We start from the raw sequence: 10,965 nt of genomic DNA, 5'->3' as shown, positions 1-10,965 counted from the left end.
GTATCAAAGGCAAATTGGCTCCTCGTTACATTGGACCTTTTCGCATTCTTGCCAAACGAGGGGAAGTTGCCTACCAGCTGGACCTACCTCCGCATCTCTCCAGAGTCCACGATGTCTTCCACGTTTCTCAACTCAGGCGTTGCTTCTCGGATCCTATCTGTGAAGTGGACCACGAAACGCTTGATCTCCAAGATAATCTTACATATCGAGAGTACCCCGTTCGTATCCTCGATCAGGCCGAATGTATCACCCGACGTCAGAACATCAAGTTCCTCAAAGTACAATGGTCGCACCATTCTGAGGATGAAGCAACCTGGGAAAGGGAGGATCGTCTTCGACTCGAGTACCCCGCCTTCTTCCCGGAGGAACCCAAATCTCGGGACGAGATTCTTTTGAGTGGGGGTGAGTTGTCACACCCTAGCTAGTCATGCATTAGAGTGTTGCATCATGTTTACTCTTTCATCAGAAACTTGAAATGGGGATCTGTGAAACCCTCAGAATCATTTTGAAAATGACCCAAATAAAAATTTCTCCAAAAGGGTCCAAGAAAATGCTCATGTTGATCTCTGAAAATATTGGACAGAGATAAAAATCAAACCAATATTTTTAGTGGCTCATGGACATTTATTTTGGGCATTTGGAATTAATGCATAAATATTTGCTTTGGAAATATATTTCTATATATATTAATATATGTCCAAATATTATGCCAATTATAAAGGAGCTCTGGAATAATATATCTAGCCCCTGAAAAATTTGGCATAAGTTAAATAAATGATTTAATATATTATTTAAATCAAAACAAATGTCAGAAATTTGAAAAACAAAAAAAAAATAAAAGGGAGAAGCTTACCTGGGCTCCTCCCTGTGCAGCCCAGCCAGCTGGCCGGCCCAGCCAGCAGGCGGCCCAGCCCGTCTCCCTCCTCTGTCGTCTTCGTCCCGACAGAGGGAGGGGAGTGTGGCCGGCGCGCGCGCGCGCCACCGCGCCACGCCACCTCTCTCCCTGCCTGCCTGCCCTCCCCTCCTCGCCTCGATGCCCCTCGACGACGCCACGCCTTCCCCCTGCTCTCTCTCACTCGCCCTCGGCTCTCCCCTCCTCTCCCTCGCTCTCTCTCTCACACGGCCAAACACCACCGTCGCCGCCGTTCGCCATAGCAGCCGACTCCGGCCACCCCTCGCTCCCCCGACTAGCTCAGGAGCTCCGCCTCGACCTCCTCTTCCTCCCCACCGCTCCACGGGTCTCCGGAAGCCCTGCATCGCCGCCACGTCGCCGTTCCCCTCTTCGGGCTCCGACCACCGTCGCTGTCGATTCGCCGTCTCCAGCGTGTCCCCGAGCCCGCTTCGACGCCCACTGCAACCGCGGTGAGCTACGCCACCGTTTCCCCCTTTTCTCCCCCTCGTTCCTTCACCGTAGCCTCCTCCCCACCACGGCCGAACCTCCGCCGTCGCCGAGCTCGCCGTCGACGCAGCTCCGGTGACCATTTGGTCACCCCGGCGAGTCCAACGAGTTCGTAAGGCTCCATAGAGCATCCCTAGCGCCTCGCTTCGCTCGCCTTCGAGCTCCAACCCTGTTTCCGTGCACGACCGAACTCCGGCGGCCGCAGCCGAGCTCGCCGCCGTCGACTCCGGCCACCTCAGGCCCGGCCACCACCACTGTTCGACGCGCGGGAGCAAGGGCTCTCCAACGAGCCCAAGCACAGCCTCGCCCGTGCCCTGTAGCGCGATCCCGCATCACGCCGCCGTCTCGGACCTCGCCGGCGTCATGTCGCCGGTGGGGTTTGACTTGTCCGACCTGGGGTTTGACCCTCCCAGGGTCACTGACGCGTGGGCCCCGTTGGCCAGGTGGACATCATTAGCGCTAACCACTGTTAGTTAACCCCCTGACACTGACCAGTGGGCCCCAGCGCCACTAATTAGTAATTAGGATTAAACTAACTCTGTTTAACCCCCCTGTCACTGACGTGTGGGCCCCACACGTCAGGTTTGACCTCAGCCAGCCGCAGTTGACCACTGACGTCATGCTGACGTCATGCTGGCGCAATAATTATATTTCTGGATTTAATTTAATCAGGAAATTCCAGAATATTATTTAAACTTCAAAAATTCATAACTTTTATTCTGTAACTCCAAATTGGACAAATTATATATGAAAAATGATCAGAAAAATCCAATCTATCCATCTGTACTATTTTCATGCATGATCAAACAAGTTAAATTGATGTTTCAAGCAGAACAAGGAAAAGCACTTTAAAAGGCCATATTTGAATTTGAAATTTGAATCCTTGATTCAAATTTGTTCAAACCCTTCTGGTTTTAGTTGCATTAGCCCAACACACTCATATTGCCATGTTTCATGCATGCATCATATTGTTGCACATTGTTTGGTGATGGTTGTGTATCGGTGTCCTTTGCGATAGGTTCTGCCTCCGAGGAGTACCGTGATTACCCTAACGAAGAACCGTATCAGTGCATCGACCCATCAGGCAAGCAACCAACCATTTGATCATATCGATACAATCCCATGTTCTCGCTCCTGCTCTCTTTTACTGCATTAAGACAACGCGTTTCAAACTGCTGTGTGCTACGGTAGTTGAACCCATTTCCTCTGCATGACCTGTCATTGCCACAGTAACTAGATGAAACCCACTAGCATGTGTAGGAGTTGATTGAGCCATATGTATGTGTTGTTCCTACCTTGCTATGCCTGCTATGCTTAGAGTCGTGTCAGGTCTGGTTCATCTGGGTGATGGGCTAGAGTGAAATGACTATGTCGGTAATGAGAGTGGTGTGGTGAACACGATTTGGTAAAGGTATCGATGAGAGGCCATGTAGGAGTACATGGTGGGTTGTTTCATTGAAGCCGACCTTAAGCACTGAGATCTGTATGTGTGATTTAAGAATCAGCTACTACCATGCATTGGGCCCGAAACCAATGGACCCTCTCGGCTTCTTATTCACCCTAGTTCTCCGTCCAGGAGTTGCAAGTAGTTTCTGGTGTTTGTAGCCTACTGGAGGCCGTGGACAGCGCTGACCGTAGGGGTGGGCTGTGATGCGGTAGGTACGTGGCACGGTGTACCGAATACCCGTTAGGTATCTCGGGAACCCTGTTCACATCGTTCGGGGCCGTATGGGAAACCTCGGCCGGACTCCCTGCGGATGGAACCTGGATAGGCGATAAACCCGGACTGGAGGCTTAGGTGATTAGGTAGGTCGTGGCCGACACCCACGTTGGGCTTCCGCTTGAAGGTTGCCGAGTACATGTCGTGTAAACGACGGTAAGTGGTGAGAGCGTGTATGAAGAAGTACACCCCTGCAGGGTTAACATGATCTATTCGAATAGCCGCGTCCGCGGTAAAGGACTACTTGGTTGCCTATACAGTTCATAGACAAGTAAATGGAAACTGTTAAAAGCCTCAAGATAAGTGTGAGTGCCGAGGATGGCTCTTCCGTAGGAAGACGGAGGTGGATCCTCGGTAGTGTATTGAAGTGGTGAGTAGTGGACTCGTGTGCGAAAAACCATTTCAAGTTGAAGTATCGTAGGATAGTCTAGCCAAGAGTCAAAGCTGGCTTGCTGCAATAACTCCACCAACCCTTCTTGATACTAAGCATGTATGTAGGATCTGATGTAAGTCTTGCTGAGTACCTTTGTACTCATGTTGCTATAATCTACATTTTTACAGAAGACGCTGCAACCCCTTCTGATGGGTTCTATGTAGACGTTGACATCAACGAGTAGGCTAAAGACCCAGGTGGTGACCCTGAGCTTGTGAAGGACCTTGTAGTATAGCTAGGCTTCCCAAGCCTCTTTTATTTTACTAGTTGTCTGTACTCAGACAAGTTACTTCCGCTGCTGGCTTGTATGACTGTATGACTTGTATGTTGGGTCGTGAGACCCGTACCTTTGTGTATGTTATGTATGGCTCCCTGAGCCTTAAATAAAGTACTTGTGTCGTAGAGTCATGTTGTGATGCTTCGTTGTATTTGCACATATCGAGCATACTGTGTGTATGATTGAAATGCTTGGTATGTGTGGGATCTGACTATCTAGTTGTTATCTTTAGTAGCCTCTCTTACCGGGAAATGTCTCCTAGTGTTACCGCTGAGCCATGGTAGCTTGCTACTGCTCTGGAACACTTAGGCTGGCCGGCATGTGTCCTTCTTCATTCCTGTGTCTGTCCCTTCGGGGAAATGTCACGCTTTGAGTACCGGAGTCCTGTTAGCCCGCTACAGCCTGGTTTACCGGAGTCCTGCTAGCCCAGTGCTACAGCCCGGACCCACTTGCTGATGACCGACACGTTCGAAGCTGGGTCATGGATGCCTGTCCCTGTAAGTCTGTGCCACTTTGGGTTTACGACTAGTCATGTCAGCCCGGGCTCTTTATCATATGGATGCTAGCGACACTATCATATACGTGAGCCAAAAGGCGCAAACGGTCCCGGGCAAAGGTAAGGCGACACCCGTGGGGATACCGTGCGTGAGGCCGCAAAGTGATATGAGGTGTTACCGGCTAGATCAATGTGACATCGAGTCGGGGTCCTGACAAAATATGCCCTAGAGGCAATAATAAATTGGTTATTATCATATTACCCTGTTCATGATAATCGTCTATTATCCGTGCTAGAATTGTATTGATTGGAAACTCAGATACATGTGTGGATACAAAGACAACAATGTGTCCCTAGTGAACCTCTACTAGACTAGCTCGTTGATCAAAGATGGTTAAGGTTTCCTGACCATAGACATGAGTTGTCATTTGATAATGGGATCACATCATTAGAAGAATGATGTGATGGACAAGACCCAAACTTTGAACATAGCATATGATCGTATCAAGTTTATTGCTATCATTTTCTGCATGTCAAGTATATGTTCCTATGACCATGACATCATGCAACTCACTGACACTGGAGGAGTACCTTGTGTATACCAAACATCGCAACGTAATTGGGTGACTATAAAGGTGCTCTATAGGTATCTCCGAGGGTGTCTGTTGAGTTGGCATGGATCAAGACTGGGATTTTTCACTCCGTATGACGGAGAGGTATCTCAGGGTCCACTCGATAATACAACATCACAAGCTTGCAAGAAATGTCACTAATGAGTTAGCCATGGGATCTTGTACTATGTAACGAGTAAACAGATTTGCCGGTAACGAGATTTAACTAGGTATGGAGATATCTACGATCAAATCTCGGGCAAGTAACATACTGATAGACAAAGGGAACTGCATACGGATTAGCTGAATCCTGGGCATCGAGGTTCAACCGATAAGATCTCCATAGAATATGTAGGAACCAATATGGATATCCAGGTCCTTCTATTGGTTATTGACCGTAGAGGTGTCTCGGTCATGTCTGCATAGTTCTCAAACCCGCAGGGTCTACACACTTAAGGTTTGGTGATGATATAAGTATAGTTGAGTCATTATGGTGGTTACTGAAGGTTGTTCGGAGTCCCGGATGAGTTCCCGGACATGACGAGGAACTCTAGAATGGTACAAAGGCAAAGATTGATATATAGGAAGAAGGGTATTGGAGTCCAGAATTGTTCTGGGGGTACTGGGTGATGACCAGCATGACCGAAAGGGGTTTCGGGGGGGCCCGACAAGTGCTGGGGGGCCTCACGGGCCAAGGGAGGGGGCAAACCAGTCCACTAAGGGGTTGTGCGCACCCCTCACCCCATCCCACGTAACCAGAAGGGTTGGGAGCACCCCCCTAGGGCAGACAACCCATTTGCCTTGGGGGCCAAGGCTCCCGGGGTGGAGGCGCCCAAAACCCATCTAGGGTTTCACCCCTATGGCCGCCACCCCCCTAGATGGGATTTAGGGTGCCCCCCTCCTCCTCCCTTCCCCCTATATATAGAGAGGTAGAGAGAGGGCAGTCACACCCCTTGAGCACATCTACACGCCACGGTGCTACCCTTCCTCTCCCTCATAGTCCATCTTCTTCTTCGTAGTGCTTAGCAAAGCTCTACTGAGATTTCTCCACCACCACCACCATCACGATGTCGTGCTACCGACGGACTCGAGCTACTACTTCACCATCGCTCACTGGATTGAGGAGGTGAAGGCGTCATCAAGCCGTACATGTGTTGAACGCGGAGGTGTCTTCCATTCGGCACTTGGATCAGGAGTTCGCAAGACGGATCGTGATTGGATCGCGAAGACGTTCGCCTACATCAACCATATTTCTTAACACTTCCGCTTAGAGATCTTCAAGGGTATGTAGATGCAATCTCTCCTCTTGTAGATGGTCATCTCCTAGATTGATCTTGGTGAGCATAGGAAATTTTTTGTTTCTCATGCAACATTCCCCAACAGTGGGTCCCAAAGAAGAAGAACTAGAGTGTTCTTGAGGGTGACTCCGCCACCATACTTCACTCATATTCATTTTGGCAAGGACTTGTGCAACCAACTTCCACATATTGCACTAGTTCATGGAGTGACAAACCCTCTTGTTGGTAAGATAAGGGACAAGGTAACTCAATGCATTCATGGATATCATCATATGCTGAATTCAGTCTATGTATATGGATATCCTTGTATCTTCCTTGTGGGACTAACCCATGTAGGTATTGAAAGTGCAAAATTGCAAAGGATTGCTCCAAACTCTTGATGGACTACATCAACATTGAGCATCCACATCTTCACTATCTACATGAAGTCATCATAGACAAAACTCAAGGTTAGGTCATCCCTCTTTGGGGGGATATCACATCTAGGGGGGCTTTGCTCTAAAAATTGAGCTAAAGCAACTCTAATGGTGTGAATACATTAATGCTTTATGTAAAAGTGGTAACCCCACTTGTGCTTAAACGATGAGTATGACCTACGATCAAATGTTTTCATTTGACTCCTAAGTCAATATACTCATATATAGATGACCTAGTCATCGCCAATTGCTTGATAGATGCTAGAATTGGTTGTGCATGTTTGACACATATTTCATTTGTTATCTTATTGTGTGAGCATGTTGATTTGCATGTTTTCTTCATTTGAGGACATACATTTGTTGTTTTGATTGTCTTGATTTGCATGTTTTTCAGGGAGAAGAAGAACGGGGAAGAAGGATGGCTGGCCTCCTCGGCACATGCCATACAATCTAAAGGTGAGACCATGTTGCTTTTCTTCCGTCTTCTTATTTAATCAGAAAAATCAGCAATCAACAAAGACAGAGTTGTAGGATACCGTCCACCTTTCTCTGCAACTCAATCATGAGGTTGTTGGTGGCTTCCACTCTCATACTGATTGATTAGGTGCTCTAACAGGTTTATATCACACAAGGCAACCACGATAGTACAACCATGATAATCTCATGGGTGACAATACTCGAACCTGGATCGAGCACTTTGCTTTACATGACTTCAGAAGATAATCTCAATTGTTTTGCAAAGGGAATAATAATGCTGATGCTTTGACAGAGACATGCTAATGTTGAAGGCTTGCAGCTGGGTTACAGTGTGGTTCAAAGCGGGAAGAGGTTCCTGGTTCTATATGCTTTCCTGAAGTGGAAACAGTCTAGCAAGAAGGTCATGGTGTTGTTCTTATCACGTAGTTCAGTCAAGTTCCACGCACAGCTTCTAAATTGTCTCCACATAGAGTGTGCCGATATCCACAAGAAACAAGAGCAGCGTGACCGAACCACAACGTTCTCCGCCTTCCACATGGCAGAGAAGGGTATCATGTTATGCACTAATGTGGCAGCATGTGGACTTGATCTTCCTGATGTGGTGAGGCTTTGGCAAATCTATCTTTAATTGACTGCGATCAGAATATTTTTCCTCATGCTGACCTAATGATGATATATGGCCTTGTTTTAGGATTATATTTTGCAATACGATCCTCCAGCAGATGAACTAGAGGTATGTTGATGATCTGAATTTTGACTTGTATGAATTCCTCTCATATTTGGAGTTTTGGACTGTGCTAAGCTATTCAAATTTGACTTTCAGGAATACATTCATCATGGACGTACTGCACCTGGTGATAAAGGAAAATTAACTGTATTATTATTCTTATTACTGCCCCAAGAATTAGAGTCTCTTATAACCTTGAGGGTGATCAATTCTGCACCGAGATTATATGGCAATTCTTTCCATCCGAAGTTAGCGAAATCACATATTTAATGTGCCTGTAGGCATCCAACATTCATTCATAGAACACGAGTTTAACAACAAGAATGTGCCAAATCTGCAAGCACATTTTGTAAGTTTATCTTTTACCACAATTGAGTGTTCCAATCCACTTTCTCATATGTTAATAACAAGTTACAACTCAATTTACTAAGCAGAAGAAAATCATTGGCGAGAACTACTTCCTCCACCAGTCAGCTAAACAAGCCTACAGATCCTAAATTCTAGCATACAACTCATGCACCATGAAAGACATTGTCAATGTTCATGGTCTCAGTTTGAATGTAAAATGCTTGTCGAACTTTTTATGGGATCTGTATTGTTTTTATTTGGCTATTTTACAATTTCAATTGTTCTACCTAGCATGTAGAGGCACACGTGTCTTCTTAATATTTTGGTTAGCATCTCTTAGAAGTACTTGGCGGATAGACTCAGAACTGCTAAAATGACTAATGCACAGTTCACTATAATTTGGCAGGACTTAGCTGCATCATTCTACTTGAGGAACCCTCCAATAGTGGATATTGGCCTGGAGATTGCATTTTATTGTTCATGTCTATATTAAATTAAACTTCACTGCCAGCTAGAGACAGGATGATGTAAGTTTCTATTACACCTTTTAGCAAGTGTTTTCTGGTGCCACGAGGCACTTATTTTCATAAATCTTCAAACTCATGTTGATGTGAACATTATCGTTAAGCTATGTATTCGACTTAATTATCTAAAGAGTCAATTTCCGATATCATTTTCTTTCTCAAAGGAAGTGTTTGATCTTCAAACTCGTTGTTTTCAGTGCTCTTTTTGGAGTCGTCATCACACTGATGGCCAAAACCTTGATACCTACAATTACATAAAACTCAGAAGGCAAGTAGCAATAGGAAATTAGTGTTGCCCAGTGATTATTTTGGCTGCAACAACTTCTGACATTGGCAGTGGAACGAGTTATCTAATTGTGTTACTGGAATGAACAATCCAATGGGAAGCTCAAGTCACATAAGCTGATATTTACATGTTGAAATTCATAGCTAGCTGGATATGTATCTCTTAGTTATTTTAACATATTTGTTTTTGCCGACATAAGTTGTTTGGTTTCAATTAGCAACCACCATGTTGTTTTTTATTCCAATTTTTTGTCTACTTTGTATCTGATTAGTGCCATTTATTGTGAAGCCTAAATAGAATAACATTTTGTACCAAATAGAGGGAAAACCTTTTTCTTATTAGGCACTAGAACTGTCTGATGCATGCTGTTTGAGATAACATATTTGTATTCAATGTTCCATATGAATCCTTGCTTTGTAATATATTTTTTATCCATATCATTGTGTGGAACTGAGATGCATCCCAAGTATACAAGAAAACTTTAGTCCAATGCATATATATCAACATGTTTTTTTGAGCTATATGTCATGGCATGTTGAAGTAAGATAAATCTACTTCAAATGAGTCGATTTATTTTAGTTGTTCTTTCTTAGCGATTCAAAATGACCTTCTATCTTTACATTATATATAATATCTTTTTTTTGAAGCATCTTCGTTGGACATAAAACACTTGGTTGTATTGGAGCAAATATTTGGGCATCATTACATCAGATAAACTTTTTAGTCGCAACATGTTGAGAGAAATAGTTAGTGGGGACATAAAACACTTGGTTGTATATATGGCCATCGCAACACTCCTCGCCATTCGAGGCACCCGAAGACACGGTCGTGCGCACCACTGCAGCTGGGACCTTCCTCACGACTGAAGTCATTGCCGAGCGGAGCCATGGATGTCTATGCTATTCGCTCGGACTCAACATCGCCCTGTTATCCATGTCATGTTATCCATGCAGCAGATCCTTCATGTTTTTGCAATATCGACGCTCAAGATAGAATGCAGATAGGATTGGACTTCCAGTATACCTCATAAGTAGAGATGATTCATGCTATTCAATCATGGTTTGGAGAGGTCAAACTTCCAGCTAGGTTTTTTGGTATCCTCAGAGATAATAGAACTTGATGAGGCCTCTTACAACGCATTGCTGATATGACATACTTAGGGAAAGAATTAAAGAAGATATTACTAAAATGAAGACCATTTTAATTGCTATTTCCTTTACAAAAATCCACTCTTGAAATTAACCTTCATTTCCTATTGATGCAGATGTAATTTTGCTTCAGGGTTGGCAGTAGCAGTTCTTCAAAGCCACTAGGCAGCAATTGACAAGAAAGAAAGTGTTTCTATTAGTCCCTTTGATTCTTCTACTTGGGGAGTTCCTCCATGTATTAGTAGCTAATGCTTTGTCCTATGCTTTAGGACACGCCTTGCTGCAGATATGTGTTCACTCAGTCCCTATGTTTCTAGATAGGATAGGACTAACCGGAAAATATTATATGGCTCACAACATGAAGAAGCATGTAGAAACTTATATAAGTTTTGTTGTTTGTTAATTTCAGTTCTGATTTGAACAGAAGAATATTATTTATTGAGTTTGCTTTACTTGGTCAGATTATAAAGTAATGCATTTCTATGATATATGTTCAAGCTGAAGAGTTAATTGTATTAGGTTTAAGAACTGAGTAAACTGTGTTATATGTCACCTCGGCTTGGACTCAGGGGGTAGTTAAAATGTAAGCTTTATGGTTTTTACTCTAGGCATGCAAGTACAACCATCTTCACTTGCTCTCGCTGTCCTATTCTTGAGAGCAGACTAAGATGGTTAGTTTGCAAAGTTCTTGGATAAAATAGGAAGATATTGCATTTATTTTGCACATGTTGGACTATCTTATGCTGCTAACGGAGCCCTGTCAATGTTGTCCTTATCTTGATGTACATATAAAATGTTCTCTGAG

The 10,965-nt window shown here is 44.5% G+C and overlaps 1 pseudogene; it reads left to right on the top strand.

Annotated features, from left to right (window-relative positions):
• The window catches only part of LOC119350409, a 52,638-nt pseudogene extending 43,943 nt beyond the window's left edge, over positions 1 to 8,695 (top strand).
• The last annotated feature ends 2,270 nt before the right edge of the window (positions 8,696 to 10,965 follow it).

The sequence above is a fragment of the Triticum dicoccoides genome, chromosome 1B, assembly GCF_002162155.2.
Source record: "Triticum dicoccoides isolate Atlit2015 ecotype Zavitan chromosome 1B, WEW_v2.0, whole genome shotgun sequence".
Taxonomy (NCBI): domain Eukaryota; kingdom Viridiplantae; phylum Streptophyta; class Magnoliopsida; order Poales; family Poaceae; genus Triticum; species Triticum dicoccoides.
Note: the sequence above shows the minus strand (reverse complement) of the source record. Positions and strands in the feature narration are given on the sequence as shown.